Source organism: Ranitomeya variabilis, unplaced genomic scaffold, assembly GCF_051348905.1.
Source record: "Ranitomeya variabilis isolate aRanVar5 unplaced genomic scaffold, aRanVar5.hap1 Scaffold_42, whole genome shotgun sequence".
NCBI classification, from domain to species: Eukaryota; Metazoa; Chordata; class Amphibia; order Anura; family Dendrobatidae; genus Ranitomeya; species Ranitomeya variabilis.
This window is the reverse complement of record NW_027508140.1, coordinates 90,731-108,753: the sequence shown is the minus strand read 5'-3', so window position 1 is coordinate 108,753 and position 18,023 is coordinate 90,731.

Sequence of the window (18,023 nt, the reverse complement as noted above, 5' to 3'; positions counted from 1 at the left end):
ATGGGATGCTACGCCAGATGTCCTGGCCTCCACAGTCACCAGACCTGAACTCAATCGAGATGGTTTGGGGTGAGCTGGACCGCAGAGTGAAGGCAAAAGGGCCAACAAGTGCTAATTATTTCTGGGAACTCCTTCAAGATAGTTGGAAGACCATTCCTGGTAACTACCTCTTGAAGCTCATCAAGAGAATGCCAAGAGTGTGCAAAGCAGTCATCAAAGCAAAAGGTGGCTACTTTGAAGAACTTAGAATATAAGACATAATTTCAATTGTTTCACACTTTTTTGTTAAGTATATAATTCCACATGTGTTCATGTGTTAATTCATAGTTTTGATGCCTTCAGTGTGAATGTACAATTTTCATAGTCATAAAAATACAGAAAAATCTTTAAATGAGAAGATGTGTCCAAACATTTGGTCTGTACTGTATGTGGGGGGCCAGGATGTGTAGTATATATATATATATATATATATATATATATATTACACATATATATATATATATATATATATATATATATATATAGGGCAGCCAGGATGGTTATATATGGGGGAGCCAGGATGCATATATATGGGGGGCCAGGATGGCTATACAGGGAGCCAGGATGCATATGTAAGTGGGTCCAGGATGGATGTATGGGGGGAGGCCAGGACAATGAACCAGGATAGATATATGGGGGGCAGGACAAGGGACATATGGGGGCCAGTATGGATAGCTGGGGGGTAGGATGGGTTTCTGGGGTGCCAGGCTGCACAAGGTACATAGAGGCCAGGGACATAGGGCCCAGGTTGGGGTATATTATAAAATAAAGGGGGCCAGGCTGGGCAATATTAAATAAATGGGGCCAGGATGAGGGACTTAATTACTGTTCGGGGGCCAGTATGAGGAGCATGCTATATTAGTTTATGGTGACAAGAGAGGAGCATAATTTCTTTAGGGTCCAATTAGGGACATATTGCTACTGTAATATAATTTACTTTTTAGGGGTCCTGTTACTGTGCAGGGCGGCACTATGTGGCTTTTTTTCTTCATGAATATTTCTTCTAGTGTAGAAGTCAGGGGAAAAGTGGGGAAAGTGATCTGGAAGTGATCAGCTATTGAAGACTGTGTGCTATTTTTTGCAGAGATGAGTCCAGGCTGGAAGAAGCAGGTCTGTATTTGCCACTAGGCACTTGAGGGCATTATACAGTATGGAGCATCATGTGAAGCCATTATACAGTATGGAGCATCATGTGGGGTCTTTATACAGTAGTGAGCATCATGTGTGGCTAATAGACAGTGTAGAGCACTGTGTGGTCATTATACAGTATGGAGCATCATGTGTGGCCATCATACACTATCAAGCACTGTGTGGCTATTATACAGTATTGAGCATCATGTAGGACATTATACAGTATGGAGCACTGTGTGGCCATTATACAGTATGGAGCATCATGTGTGGCCATTATATAGTATAGAGCACTGTGTGGTCATTATACAGTATGGAGCACTGTGTGATCATTATACACTATGGTGCACTGTTGTCATGTTCCCAATGGCAGGGAATTAACAAAAGAACACGAGCAAAAACAGGACGAGCTCTAGGGTGATGGAACCTGAGCTGACCGCGATCCTGAACCTCAACACACAACTAGCAGCAGCCGGGGAACGTTCCTGGGGGGGCTCTAGACGTCTCGCGCCAGCCGGAGATCTAGCTTCCCCTATCAGAAGAATCACAGACCTCTCTTGCCTCCAGAGAAATATTCCCACAGAAATAGCAGCCCCCCACATGTAATGACGGTGAAATGAGAGGAAGGCACAAACGTAGTTATGAAAACAGATTCAGCAAAATGAGGCCCGCTAAAGCTAGATAGCAGAGGATACAAAAGGTGAACTGCGCGGTCAGCTTAAAACCCTTCAAAATACCATCCTGAAATTACTTGAACTCATGTGCCAACTCATGGTACATGAGTGGTAATTTCAGCCCACTAGAGCAACCAGCAGCAGAGATTTACATATCTGCAAGCTGGACTAAAAACATGAAAGCAAACATGAAACAGGGAAATCCAGACTTAGCTTGTCCTGTAGGCTTTAGGAGCAGGTAGCAAAGGTAACAGAGACACACTGATACATTGATAGCCGGCGAGGGAATGACAGAGAAGCCAGGTTAAATAGGAACTCCCACTTCCTGATGGAACAGGTGGATGCCAGAGACTGTAGGGAACGCAAGTCACCCAGTACCATCTGCAGCCACCAGAGGGAGCCCAAAAACAGAATTCACAACAGTACCCCCCCCTTGAGGAGGGGTCACCGAACACTCACGAGAACCACCAGGGCGATCAGGATGAGTCCTATGGAAGGCACGGACTAAATCAGTGGCATGAACATCAGAGGCGACTACCCAAGAATTATCCTCCTGACCATAACCCTTCCACTTAACCAAATATTGGAGTCTCCGTCTGGAAACACGAGAATCCAATATCTTCTCAACAACATACTCCAATTCACCCTCCACCAGCACCGGAGCAGGAGGCTCCACCGAAGGAACAACCGGTACCTCATACCTCCGCAATAACGACCGATGGAAGACGTTATGGATAGCAAACGATGCTGGGAGGTCCAAACGAAAAGATACAGGGTTAAGAATCTCCAAGATCTTATAAGGACCGATAAACCGAGGCTTAAACTTAGGAGAGGAGACCTTCATAGGAACAAAACGAGAAGACAACCATAACAAGTCCCCAACACGAAGTCGAGGACCCGCACGACGACGGCGATTAGCGAACTGCTGAGTCTTCTCCTGGGACAACTTCAAATTGTCCACCACATGACTCCAAATCTGGTGCAGCATATCCACCACCATGTCCACTCCAGGACAATCAGAAGTCTCAACCTGACCAGAGGAAAAACGAGGATGAAACCCCGAATTACAAAAGAAAGGAGAAACCAAGGTAGCAGAGCTAGCCTGATTATTGAGGGCAAATTCAGCCAGGGGCAAAAAGGCAACCCAGTTGTCCTGATCAGCAGACACAAAACACCTTAAATAAGTTTCCAAGGTCTGATTAGTTCGTTCCGTCTGGCCATTCGTCTGAGGATGGAATGCAGACGAAAAAGACAATTCAATGCCCATCCTAGCACAGAACGCCCGCCAAAATCTAGACACAAACTGGGATCCCCTGTCAGAAACGATGTTTTCCGGAATCCCATGCAAACGAACCACGTTCTGAAAAAACAGAGGGACCAACTCAGAGGAGGAAGGCAACTTAGGCAAGGGTACCAGATGAACCATTTTAGAAAAACGGTCACACACAACCCAGATGACGGACATTTTCTGAGAGACAGGGAGATCTGAAATAAAGTCCATGGAAATGTGCGTCCAAGGCCTCTTCGGGATAGGCAAAGACAACAACAGTCCACTGGCCTGAGAACAGCAAGGCTTAGCCCGAGCACAAATCTCACAAGACTGCACAAAAGAACGCACATCCCTTGACAAAGAAGGCCACCAAAAGGACCTGGCCACCAAGTCTCTAGTACCAAATATTCCAGGGTGGCCCGCCAACGCAGAAGAATGGACCTCAGAGATGACTCTACTGGTCCAATCATCCGGAACAAACAGTCTTTCAGGCGGACAATGATCAGGTCTATCCGCCTGAAACTCCTGCAAAGCACGACGCAAGTCTGGGGAGACAGCAGATAATATCACCCCATCCTTAAGGATACCAGTGGGCTCAGAATCTCCAGGGGAGTCAGGCGCAAAACTCCTAGAAAGAGCATCCGCCTTAACATTCTTTGAACCTGGCAGGTATGAGACCACAAAATTGAAACGGGAGAAAAACAACGCCCAACGAGCCTGTCTAGGATTCAGACGCCTGGCAGACTCAAGGTAAATCAGATTCTTGTGATCAGTCAAGACCACCACACGATGTTTAGCACCCTCCAGCCAATGACGCCAGTCCTCAAATGCCCACTTCATGGCCAAAAGCTCCCGATTACCAACATCATAATTCCGCTCGGCGGGCGAAAATTTTCTAGAAAAGTACGCACATGGCCTCATCACCAAGCCATCGGAACTTCTCTGCGACAAAACCACCCCCGCACCAATCTCGGAAGCATCAACCTCAACCTGAAAAGGAAGTGAAACATCTGGCTGGCGCAACACAGGAGCAGAAGAAAACCGGCGCTTAAGTTCCCGAAAGGCCTCCGCAGCCGCAGGAGACCAATCAGCAACATCAGCACCCTTCTTAGTCAAATCAGTCAAAGGTTTAACCACACTAGAAAAATTAGTTATGAAGCGACGGTAGAAATTAGCAAAGCCCAAGAATTTCTGAAGACTCTTAAGAGAAGTAGGTTGCGTCCAGTCACAAATAGCCTGAACCTTGACAGGATCCATCTCAATAGTAGAAGGGGAAAAGATGTACCCCAAAAAAGAAATCTTCTGGACCCCAAAAAGACATTTTGAGCCCTTTACAAACAAAGAATTGGCCCGCAAAATCTGAAATACCTTCCTGACCTGTTGGACATGGGATGGGACTCCCAATCATCAGAAAAAATCAAAACATCATCCAAATACACAATCATAAATTTATCCAGATATTCACGGAAAATATTGTGCATAAAGGACTGGAAGACTGAAGGAGCATTAGAAAGTCCAAAAGGCATTACCAAATACTCAAAATGGCCCTCAGGCGTATTAAATGCGGTTTTCCACTCATCCCCTTGCTTTATTCGCACAAGATTATACGCACCCCGAAGATCTATCTTAGTAAACCATTTAGCCCCCTTAATGCGAGCAAACAAATCAGTCAATAATGGCAAAGGGTACTGATATTTGACTGTAATTTTATTCAAAAGACGATAATCTATACAAGGCCTCAGGGAACCATCTTTTTTGGCCACAAAAAAAAAACCTGCTCCTAAAGGGGATGAAGATGGACGGATATGTCCCTTTTCCAAGGACTCCTTAATATAATCCCGCATAGCAGTATGCTCTGGCACAGACAGATTAAACAAACGACCTTTAGGAAATTTACTGCCAGGAATTAAATCTATAGCGCAATCGCAATCCCTATGAGGAGGGAGCGAATTGAGCTTAGGCTCCTCAAAAACATCTCGATAGTCAGACAAAAACGCAGGGACCTCAGAGGGAGTAGACGAAGCGATGGAAATCGGAGGTGCATCATCATGAACCCCCTGACATCCCCAGCTTAACACAGACATTGTTTTCCAGTCAAGGACTGGATTATGAGCTTGTAACCATGGCAGACCAAGCACTAGGACATCATGTAGATTATACAGTACAAGGAAGCGAATCACCTCTTGATGAACGGGAGTCATACGCATAGTCACATGTGTCCAATATTGTGGTTTATTCCTAGCCAATGGTGTAGAGTCAATTCCCTTCAAGGGGATAGGGACCTCCAGAGGCTCCAGACAAAAACCACAGCGCTTGGCAAATGACCAATCCATAAGACTCAGGGCAGCGCCCGAATCTACATAGGCATCTACGGAAATGGATGACAATGAACAAATCAGAGTCACAGACAAAATGAACCTAGACTGCAAAGTGCCAATGGCAAAAGACTTATCAACCTTTTTTGTGCGTTTAGAGCATGCTGATATAACATGAGCTGAATCACCACAATAAAAACACAACCCATTTTTCCGTCTATAGTTTTGCCGTTCGCTTCTGGACAGAATTCTATTACATTGCATAGTCTCAGGTGCCTGTTCAGTAGACACTGCCAACTGGTGTACAGGTTTGCGTTCCCGAAAACGCCGATCAATCTGAATAGCCATTGTCATAGACTCATTCAGACCTGTAGGCGCAGGAAACCCCACCATAACATCTTTTACTGCCTCAGAAAGGCCCTCTCTGAAATTAGCAGCCAAGGCGCACTCATTCCACTGAGTAAGTACTGACCATTTCCGAAATTTCTGACAATATATTTCTGCTTCATCTTGCCCCTGAGAGAGAGCTAATAAAGCTTTTTCAGCCTGAATCTCTAAGTTAGGTTCCTCATAGAGCAAACCCAATGCCAGAAAAAACGCATCCACACTGAGCAACGCAGGATCCCCTGGTGCCAATGCAAATGCCCAATTCTGAGGGTCGCCCCGCAGGAAAGATATAATAATCTTAACCTGCTGAGCAGGGTCTCCAGAGGAGCGAGATTTCAAAGAAAGAAACAATTTGCAATTGTTCCTGAAATTCAGGAAACTAGATCTATCCCCAGAAAAAAACTCTGGGGTAGGAATTCTAGGTTCAGACACAGGAGCATGTACAACAAAATCTTGTATATTTTGCACCTTAGCAGCAAGATTATTCAGGCTGGAAGCCAAACTCTGGACGTCCATGTTAAACAGCTGAGGTCAGAGCCATTCAAGGATTAAGAGGAGGAAAGAAGCAGCAGGCTGCAATTATGGCTAGGCAGCACACTCTGAGTAAGAGAGAGGAAAAAAAAAGAAAAAAAGAAAGGTTCCTCAGACTTCTTTTCCTCCTACTTCAGCCAATACAATTAACACTTTGTGGGCCGGCTATACTGTCATGTTCCCAATGGCAGGGAATTAACAAAAGAACACGGGCAAAAACAGGACGGGCTCTAGGGTGATGGAACCTGAGCTGACCGCGATCCTGAACCTCAACACACAACTAGCAGCAGCCGGGGAACGTTCCTGGGGGGGCTCTAGACGTCTCGCGCCAGCCGGAGATCTAGCTTCCCCTATCAGAAGAATCACAGACCTCTCTTGCCTCCAGAGAAATATTCCCACAGAAATAGCAGCCCCCCACATGTAATGACGGTGAAATGAGAGGAAGGCACAAACGTAGTTATGAAAACAGATTCAGCAAAATGAGGCCCGCTAAAGCTAGATAGCAGAGGATACAAAAGGTGAACTGCGCGGTCAGCTTAAAACCCTTCAAAATACCATCCTGAAATTACTTGAACTCATGTGCCAACTCATGGTACATGAGTGGTAATTTCAGCCCACTAGAGCAACCAGCAGCAGAGATTTATATATCTGCAAGCTGGACTAAAAACATGAAAGCAAACATGAAACAGGGAAATCCAGACTTAGCTTGTCCTGTAGGCTTTAGGAGCAGGTAGCAAAGGTAACAGAGACACACTGATACATTGATAGCCGGCGAGGGAATGACAGAGAAGCCAGGTTAAATAGGAACTCCCACTTCCTGATGGAACAGGTGGATGCCAGAGACCGTAGGGAACGCAAGTCACCCAGTACCATCTGCAGCCACCAGAGGGAGCCCAAAAACAGAATTCACAACAACTGTGTGGTCATTATACAGTATGGAGCATCATGTGTGGCCATTATACAGTACTGAGCATCATGTGGGGCCATTATACAGTTTGGAGCACTGTGTAGTCATTATACAGTATGGTGCACTGTTTGGCCATTACACAGTATGGAACATCATGTGTGGTCATTATACAGTATTGAGCATCATGTGTGGCCATTATGCAATATATAGAGCACTGTGTGGCCTGTTGTGAATTCGGTTTGTGGGCTCCCCCGGTGGTCTGTTATGGTAGTGTCTCTTATGTGCCTTCCTCCATCTCTGATTACCTGTCGCCACCCTCTAGGGGAGTTTCCTATTTAAGGCTGCTTGGCTGTTAGTCATATGCCGGCCAACAATGTGCTAGTAGCATTCTGTTGCATTCACCTGCCTCAAGTCCCAGTTCAGCTAAGTTGAATTTTGTTTCTTGTTTTGCTATTTTTGTCCAGCTATCTGCAATGTGACTCTTCAGTGCTGGAAGCTCTTGTGGACAGAAAATTACCACTCCAGTGGCATGAGTTGTCACTGGAGTTTAAAGTAATTTCTGGATGGTGTTTTTGAATAGTGTTTTTTTAGGTTGACCGTGAAGTAACTCTTTCCTGTCCTTCTGCTATCTAGTAAGCGGACCTCACTGTGCTAAATCTGCTGTTCATCCTACGTATGTCATTTCCTCTGAACTCACCGTCAATATCTGTGGGGGCCTACTATCATCTTTTGGGGTTCCTCACTGGAGGTAAGGCAGGCCTGTATATTCCTCTTATAGGGGTAGTTAGATCTCCGGCTGGCGCGTGGTGTCTAGGGCATCGTAGGTACATCCCCCGGCTACTGTAAGTGTTGTGTCAGGTTCAGGTCACGGTCGACCTTAGTTTCCATCACCCGAGAGCTAGTCCGTTTAGTATTTTTATTTCCCTGGTCTTTGGGGGTAACCATAACAGTTTGGCCGGCCAGTAAAAAATCTATGTGTTAAAATATGCACTAAAGCAGGAAGGAGGAGAAAGGGTTTTTTTTTTTTTCTGTGTTTGAAAGTGCACTTAGTTTGCTCATTTGTATTCCTTGCTTAAACTGCAGTCTTCAGCCCTTTTTTTTTTTCTCTCTCCTCTTAACCTCTGAATGCTTGGGTTACACCCATTTGAAACATGGATCCACAGAGTTTAGTTGCAGGTTTGAATAACCTTGCGACAAAAGTACAGAACCTACAAGATTTTGTTGTACGTACTCCAATGTCTGAACCTAAGATTCCTCTGCCTGAATACTTTACCGGAGACAGATCCCGGTTTTTGAGTTTCAGAGAAAATTGCAAATTGTTTTTGTCTCTGAGATCTCACTCTGCTGGTGATCATACTCAACAAGTTAAAATTGTTATCTCTCTACTGCGCGGCGACCCACAAAGTTGGGCATTTGCATTGTCGCCAGGGGATCCTGCGTTGTTAAATGTAGATGCGTTTTTTCAGGCTTTGGGGTTGCTTTATGAAGAACCTAATTTGGAGATTTTGGCTGAGAAAGCCTTGATAGCTCTTTCCCAAGGGCAAGATGAAGCTGAGATATACTGCCAGAAATTCCGTAAATGGTCGGTGCTTACTAGATGGAATGAGTGCGCTTTAGCAGCTATTTTCAGAGAAGGTCTCTCTGATGCCGTGAAGGATGTCATGGTGGGGTTCCCTGTGCCTACAGGTCTGAATGATGCCATGAAATTGGCCATCCAGATTGATCGGCGTTTACGGGAGCGCAAATCTGTGCACCATATGGCGGTATCTTCTGAGCAAAAACCTGTGCACCATATGGCGGTGTCTTCTGAGCAAAGACCTGTGCACCATTTGGCGGTGACCTCTGAAAAGGCATTAGAGCATATGCAATGCGATCGTGTTTTGTCTAGAGGCGAACGTCAAAATTACAGGCGCAAAAATGGATTGTGTTTCTACTGTGGAGATCCAGCTCATGTTATATCAGCATGCTCTAAACGTATAAATAAGGTTGATAAAAAGGTTGATAAATCTTTTTCAACAGGTACCTTGCAGTCAAAATTTCTTTTGTCCGTGACATTGATTTGTACCTTATCATCTGTTACTGTGAATGCTTATGTGGATTCTGGCGCCGCTCTGAGTCTCATGGATTGGTCCTTTGCCAAGCGTTGTGGGTTTGATTTGGAGCCGTTGGAAGTTTCTATTCCCCTGAAGGGTATTGATTCTACACCTTTGGCTAGCAATAAACCACAATATTGGACACAAGTGACTATGCGTCTTACCCCAGACCATCAGGAGATTATTCGTTTCCTTGTGTTATATAACCTACATGATGTATTAGTGCTTGGATTACCATGGTTACAGATTCATAATCCCGTCTTGGACTGGAAATCTATGTCTGTGTTGAGCTGGGGATGTCGGGGTATTCATGGGGATGCACCTTTGGTTCCTATTTCTTCATCTACTCCCTCTGAGATCCCAGCATTCCTGTCAGATTTTTATGATGTCTTCCAAGAGCCTAAAGTTGATTCTCTTCCTCCTCACAGAGAGTGTGACTGCGCTATTGAATTGATCCCCGGTAGTAAGTTTCCTAAGGGTCGCTTGTTTAATTTGTCTGTGCCTGAACATACTGCTATGCGGGAGTATATCAGAGAATCCTTGGAAAAGGGTCATATTCGCCCCTCGTTGTCTCCACTAGGGGCAGGATTTTTCTTTGTAGGTAAAAAGGATGGTTCATTGAGACCTTGTATCGACTATCGACTTTTGAATAAGATTACTGTTAAATACCAGTACCCGTTACCTTTACTGACTGATCTGTTTGCTCGCATAAAGGGGGCTAAGTGGTTCACTAAGATCGATCTACGTGGTGCGTATAATTTGGTGCGGATTAAGCAGGGGGATGAGTGGAAGACCGCATTTAATACGCCTGAAGGCCATTTTGAGTATTTGGTAATGCCTTTCGGTCTCGCAAATGCCCCTTCCGTTTTTCAGTCCTTTATGCACGATATTTTCCGTGAATATCTGGATAAGTTTATGATTGTGTATTTGGATGATATTCTTGTTTTTTCGGAGGACTGGGAATCTCACGTTCAACAGGTCAGGAGAATTTTTCAGGTCTTGCGAGCTAATTCTCTTTTTGTAAAGGGCTCAAAGTGTAGTTTTGGAGTTCAGAGAATTTCCTTTTTGGGATATATTTTTTCCCCTTCATCTATGGAGATGGACCCTGTCAAGGTTCAGGCTATTTGTGAATGGATGCAACCTACTTCTTTGAAGAGTCTGCAGAAGTTCTTGGGTTTTGCTAATTTCTATCGCCGATTTATAGCGGGTTTTTCTGCCATTGCTAAACCTTTGACTGATTTGACCAAAAAGGGTGCTGATGTTGCTAATTGGTCCTCTGCGGCTGTGGAGGCCTTTCAAGAGCTTAAGCGCCGCTTTTCTTCCGCCCCTGTGTTGCGCCAACCTGATGTGTTACTTCCGTTCCAGGTTGAAGTAGATGCTTCGGAGATCGGAGCAGGTGCAGTTTTGTCGCAGAAAGATCCTGACTGCTCAGTAATGAGACCATGTGCATTTTTCTCCCGAAAGTTTTCGCCCGCTGAGCGAAATTATGATGTGGGAAATCGGGAACTTCTGGCCATGAAGTGGGCGTTTGAGGAGTGGCGTCATTGGCTTGAGGGTGCTAGACACCAGGTGGTGGTCCTCACTGACCACAAGAATCTAATTTATCTTGAGTCGGCCAGGCGTCTGAATCCTAGACAGGCGCGCTGGTCGTTGTTTTTCTCCCGATTTAACTTTGTGGTGTCATATCTGCCTGGGTCCAAGAATGTGAAGGCGGATGCCCTCTCTAGGAGTTTTGAGCCTGACTCGCCTGGTGATTCCGAACCTACCGGCATCCTGAAGGATGGGGTGATATTGTCAGCTGTCTCCCCAGACCTGCGGCGTTCTTTGCAGGAGTTTCAGGTGGATAGGCCTGATCGCTGTCCGCCTGGTAGACTGTTTGTCCCTGATGATTGGACCAGTAGAGTTATCTCGGAGGTTCATTCTTCCGCGTTGACAGGTCATCCTGGAATTTTTGGCACCAGGGATTTGGTGTCTAGGTCCTTCTGGTGGCCTTCTTTGTCTCGAGATGTGCGCATGTTTGTGCAGTCTTGTGATGTTTGTGCTCGGGCCAAGCCCTGCTGTTCTAGGGCCAGTGGGTTGTTGTTGCCCTTGCCTATTCCTAAGAGGCCTTGGACACACATCTCTATGGACTTTATTTCTGACCTTCCGGTTTCTCGTAGGATGTCTGTCATCTGGGTGATTTGTGACCGTTTTTCCAAGATGGTTCATTTGGTACCTTTACCCAAATTGCCCTCCTCCTCTGAGTTGGTTCCTCTATTTTTTCAGAATGTGGTGCGTTTGCATGGTATTCCTGAGAATATAGTGTCTGACAGGGGTACTCAGTTTGTGTCTAGATTTTGGCGGACGTTCTGTGCCAGGATGGGTATCGATTTGTCTTTTTCGTCTGCATTCCATCCTCAGACTAATGGCCAGACTGAGCGTACTAATCAGACCTTGGAGACTTACTTGAGGTGTTTTGTGTCCGCTGATCAGGATGATTGGCTTGACTTTTTGCCGTTGGCAGAGTTTGCCCTTAACAATCGGGCCAGTTCTGCCACTTTGGTTTCTCCATTTTTTTGTAATTCAGGGTTTCACCCTCGGTTTTCGTCCGGTCAATTGGAGTCTTCGGATTGTCCTGGAGTGGATGCTGTGGTTGATAGGATGCATCAGATTTGGGGACAGGTTGTGGACAATCTGAAGTTGTCCCAGGAGAAGACTCAACAGTTCACTAATCGTCATCGGCGTATTGGTCCTCGTCTTTGTGTTGGGGACCTGGTGTGGCTGTCTTCTCGATTTGTTCCTATGAAGGTCTCGTCTCCTAAGTTTAAGCCTCGGTTTATCGGCCCTTATAGGATTCTGGAGGTTCTTAATCCTGTGTCCTTTCGTTTGGACCTCCCAGCATCTTTTAATATCCATAATGTTTTCCATCGGTCATTATTGTGGAGGTATGAGGTACCGGTTGTTCCTTCTGCTGATCCACCTGCTCCTGTGTTGGTTGAGGGTGAATTGGAGTATGTGGTGGAAAAGATCTTGGACTCCCGTGTTTCCAGACGGAAACTTCAGTATCTGGTTAAGTGGAAAGGTTATGGCCAGGAGGATAATTCTTGGGTGACAGCATCCGATGTTCATGCTCCCGATTTGGTTCGTGCATTTCATAGTGCTCATCCAGATCGCCCTGGTGATTCTGGTGAGGGTTCGGTGCCCCCTCCTTAAGGGGGGGGGTACTGTTGTGAATTCGGTTTGTGGGCTCCCCCGGTGGTCTGTTATGGTAGTGTCTCTTATGTGCCTTCCTCCATCTCTGATTACCTGTCGCCACCCTCTAGGGGAGTTTCCTATTTAAGGCTGCTTGGCTGTTAGTCATATGCCGGCCAACAATGTGCCAGTAGCATTCTGTTGCATTCACCTGCCTCAAGTCCCAGTTCAGCTAAGTTGAATTTTGTTTCTTGTTTTGCTATTTTTGTCCAGCTATCTGCAATGTGACTCTTCAGTGCTGGAAGCTCTTGTGGACAGAAAATTACCACTCCAGTGGCATGAGTTGTCACTGGAGTTTAAAGTAATTTCTGGATGGTGTTTTTGAATAGTGTTTTTTTAGGTTGACCGTGAAGTAACTCTTTCCTGTCCTTCTGCTATCTAGTAAGCGGACCTCACTGTGCTAAATCTGCTGTTCATCCTACGTATGTCATTTCCTCTGAACTCACCGTCAATATCTGTGGGGGCCTACTATCATCTTTTGGGGTTCCTCACTGGAGGTAAGGCAGGCCTGTATAGTCCTCTTATAGGGGTAGTTAGATCTCCGGCTGGCGCGTGGTGTCTAGGGCATCGTAGGTACATCCCCCGGCTACTGTAAGTGTTGTGTCAGGTTCAGGTCACGGTCGACCTTAGTTTCCATCACCCGAGAGCTAGTCCGTTTAGTATTTTTATTTCCCTGGTCTTTGGGGGTAACCATAACAGTGGCCATTATACAGTATTGAACATCATGTGGGGCCATTATACAGTATGGAGCACTGTGTGGCCATTATACAGTATAGAGCACTGTGTGGCCATTATACTGTACACAGCATCATGTGGGGCCATTATGCAGTATTGAGCATCATGTGGGGTCGTTATACAGTATGGAGCACTGTGTGGCCATTATACAGTACTAGATGGTAGCCCGATTCGAACGCATCGGGTATTCTAGAATATGTATGTAGTTTATTTATGAAGATTTTAGAATAATACATTGAATACACAGGATTCATACACTGCGTCTGTCGCTGATTGTTCGCAGCCGACCATGTAGTATATAACAGCCCACGTAGTATATTGCACAGCCACGTAGTATATTGCACAGCCACGTAGTACATTGCACAGCCACGGAGTATATAGCACATCCCACGGAGTGTATAACAGCCCACATAGCATATAACAGCCCACTCACGCAGTGTACAACACAGCCCACGTAGTGTATAACACAGCCCACGTAGTGTATAACACAGCCCACATAGTGTATAACACAGCCCACATAGTGTATAACACAGCCCACGTAGTGTATAACACAGCGCACATAGTGTATAACACAGCCCACGTAGTGTATAGCACAGCCCACGTAGTATATTGCACAGACCACGTAGTATATAGCACAGCCCACGTAGTATATTGCACAGCCCACGTAGTATATTGCACAGCCCACGTAGTATATTGCACAGCCGAATGAAGCAAACGCATGAGACCTGTTGATGCTTCTGATATTTTCCATGAAATTTCTACTGTGTTGATGCATTCCTTTCATTAACTGCTCAAACAGATCTTGAGTAAACTGATTGTCAGATGGTTTTTCATCAATGAAATTCAGAGAGTCGCATTTAGAGCAAACTGCATTCATATTCCCACACTAGTATTCATGAATTGTACTTTCATTGTCTGTTACGTAATGTGCAAGTTGTTGAATATTGTCCTGGTCGTGCCTTAGTTGGTAGAGCATTCGTTTTTTTATGAATTTGACGATCATGTTGTTCCTGTCATACAACAGTTTGTTGTGGTGTCTCCGGTTGGTGATGGTGTCTGTTAGATTCCGCATCCTGGGCTTGTCTGGCGGCAGTTTGTTGTGGTGTCTCCTGTTGGCGACGTTGTCTGTGAGATTCCACATCCTGGGCTTGTCTGGCGGCAGTTTGTTGTGGTGTCTCCGGTTGGTGACGGTGTCTGTTAGATTCTGCATCCTGGGCTTGTCTAGCAGCAGTTTGTTGTGGTGTCTCCTGTTGGCGACGTTGTCTGTGAGATTCCACATCCTGGGCTTGTCTGGCGGCAGTTTGTTGTGGTGTCTCCTGTTGGCGACGTTGTCTGTGAGATTCCACATCCTGGGCTTGTCTGGCGGCAGTTTGTTGTGGTGTCTCCGGTTGGTGACAGTGTCTGCGAGATTCCACATCCTGGGCTTGTCTGGCGGCAGTTTGTTGTGGTGTCTCCTGTTGGCGATGTTGTCTGTGAGATTCCACATCCTGGGCTTGTCTGGCGGCAGTTTGTTGTGGTGTCTCCTGTTGGCGACGTTGTCTGTGAGATTCCACATCCTGGGCTTGTCTGGCGGCAGTTTGTTGTGGTGTCTCCTGTTGGCGACGTTGTCTGTGAGATTCCACATCCTGGGCTTGTCTGGCGGCAGTTTGTTGTGGTGTCTCCTGTTGGCGACGTTGTCTGTGAGATTCCACATCCTGGGCTTGTCTGGCGGCAGTTTGTTGTGGTGTCTCCTGTTGGCGACGTTGTCTGTGAGATTCCACATCCTGGGCTTGTCTGGCGGCAGTTTGTTGTGGTGTCTCCTGTTGGCGACGTTGTCTGTGAGATTCCACATCCTGGGCTTGTCTGGCGGCAGTTTGTTGTGGTGTCCCCTGTTCCCGATGTTGTCGTTTTCTTGCTGCTGCTGCTTTTCTGTCATCCTCATTGGCGTATTTTCGTTTACGACCTATTCTAAGATAGAAACACAGGGAGATGCCACCCATACAGGGAGATGCAGGCACGCACCCTACACAATGGCGGCACTTGACAGCAGTGGAGGACAATGATGATTCCAGAATTCGCGGCAGACTGTGCAAGTCGCTGATTGGTCGAGGCCGGCTGGCAAGGCGGGATTTCCGAGACAGACAGACAATTAGACCCTTAGACAACACAATGGCGGAACTTGACAGCAGTGGAGAACAATGATGATTCCAGAATTTGCGGCAGACTGTGCCCGTCGCTGATTGGTCGAGGCCGGCTGGCTGTGCCCAATCAGCGACGCGGGATTTCCAGGACAGACAGACAATTAAACCCTTAGACAATTATATATATAGATTATATTACTGCTTTTTATTTTTAACACAGATTGTTATATGGGGAAAAAAAACATTGACCAAAAAAACCTGACAATACATTATTCCCTGATGATGGCGGCACTGCAACCTTATTATAACGGGAATTGCTCAGTGTGAGTGATTACTGTTCTGTCCTGAAGGTTTAGACCAGAGCGGTCTCTACTGGTAATAACCAGTACTGCACACAGATAGAAGCATTTTCTTAGTTCTACCAGTAGGTGTCAGTAGCGCTCAGGGTAACGGCATCACATAGAGATCAGGAGGCAGAAAAGCAGAATATGGAGAAATAGTGAAAAAGTACAAATACATGGATAGATACGTATTTTATGAAAAATGTAGAAGTTTTGTACAGTTTATTATCTCGAGCTTCCAATCAATATTAATCATTCCAGATGTATTTGAGGGTATAATGATGATATGACTGAGGGTAATGATATAATGATGATTTTGTGCTATAAATTGAATATTTTCTGCATGTATAAAAAGTTTGTGTCACGCTGTGTTGTCCAGGATGCTCTACACTGGCTATTCACAGGCACGGTCCCACTACTGATAGGCACGGGGGTTTTGACCTGCTCCGTTTCCGACCTGGGCCGGTTCACCCCTCATTAGGACAACCTCGTAGCTCCGAGCTCCCCCAGAGTCACTATAAATGCACTCAATACTTGGTCAGGGCTCCTTTTGCATCAATTACTACATCAATGCAGCGTGGCATGGAGGCGATCAGCCTGTGGCACTGCTGAGGTGTTATGGAAGCCAAGGTTGCTTTGATCGCAGCCTTCAGCTTGTCTGCATTGTTGGGTCTGGTGTCTCTCATCTTCCTTTTGACAATCCCCATAGATTCTACATGTGGATATGGTCAGAAAGAAACACTTGAAATAGATCACTCTGTTTGTAATGACTATAAAATATATGAGTTTCACTTTTTGTATTGAACAACTGAAATAAATTAACTTTTTGATGATTTTCTAATTTAGTGAGAAGCACTTATACATATATGTGTCAGTATACTCCTGCATGTATGTGTTAGGCTAAGTTCACATTAGCGTTCGGGGGTTTGCGGAGGGCTGCATACGTCCTCTTTTAAGCCCCGCCTACTTCTGCATACTTCTACATTCATCCCGCGTACCTATCTTTAACCCCTTCGCGCCATGCGCCGTACTAGTACTGCGCTGCGGGAGGTGCATTTGTGCCAGCCGCAGTACTAGTACAGCGCCGCCATTTTCCGGTCACCGCAAGGCATCGCGCGGCGATCGGGTTCCGATCACTGCTGTCCCTGACAGCAGACCATCTCTGCACGTAGCCCCGGGGGGCTGCACCGCCCCCCGCATCAGCGATCGCTGTGATTGGCTGGTCAATTCTGGCCAGCCAATCTCAGCGACATGACAATAAAGTAAAAAAAACAAAACGACTGGCTGTGATTGGGGCTGTGTGACGTCGCACCATTCACAGCCGTCACAGTAGGTGGGGTGATCGCCACGTCACGTCACCTGATTAACCCCTATGGCGCTGATTGGCTGAACAATAGCTTCTAGCCAATCAGCGCCAAAGGGGTTAATTTAAAATACCGATCACTGCCCTGCACGCCATCTTTCTCTCAGATTTGGCGTGCAGAGCGGTTGTCCAAGCCCCTCTGTCTGACCTGAGTGAAGGAATCCATTGGTGGCCAGTGTGACCAACCCGGCGATCTCCTGCCCTCCTGTGCTGTGTGCTGCTCCAGCTCCGTGCTCTCTGCTGCCATCTGCCTGCTGTGTGAGGCCTGTGATCACAGCAGCAGCAGCAGCACCTCCCCACCCCTTTCCCATCCCTGTTCCAGTACCCCCACCCTCCAATTGATTTTTTAGCGCACTTTTTTGCGCTTTTTTTCCTGTGCGCGGCGTCCCGCGCAGAGCATTCGTGCTCTTCCCGTGTTCGCAGTGCTCTGATCAGTATCGCTGCTGATCAGAGACTGTGCCACAGGACTTCTTTTTTTTTTAGCTAGTTAGCGTAGCAGACATTGCAGTCTAAGCGACGTCCTTTTTTTTTTTTTAGAAAAAAAATAGTAGCAAGTACAGTGTAGTTTTAGACGTAACAAGGTAGCGTAGCCGGCGTCAATATTTGGTGACGTCCCTCCATCCCTGTTCCAGTACCCCCCTCCAATTCAATTTTTAGCACACTTTATTGCGCTTTTTTTCCTGTGAGCGGCGTCCCGCGCAGTGCATTCCTGCTCTTCCCGTGTTCGCAGTGCTCTGATCAGTATCGCTGCTGATCAGAGACTGCGCCACAGGGCTTTTTCTTTGTTTAGCTAGTTAGTGTAGTGGACTTTGCAGTCTAAGCGACGTCCGATTTTTTTTTTTACAAAAATATAATAATAGTAGTTAGTAGAGTGTAGTTTTAGACGTAG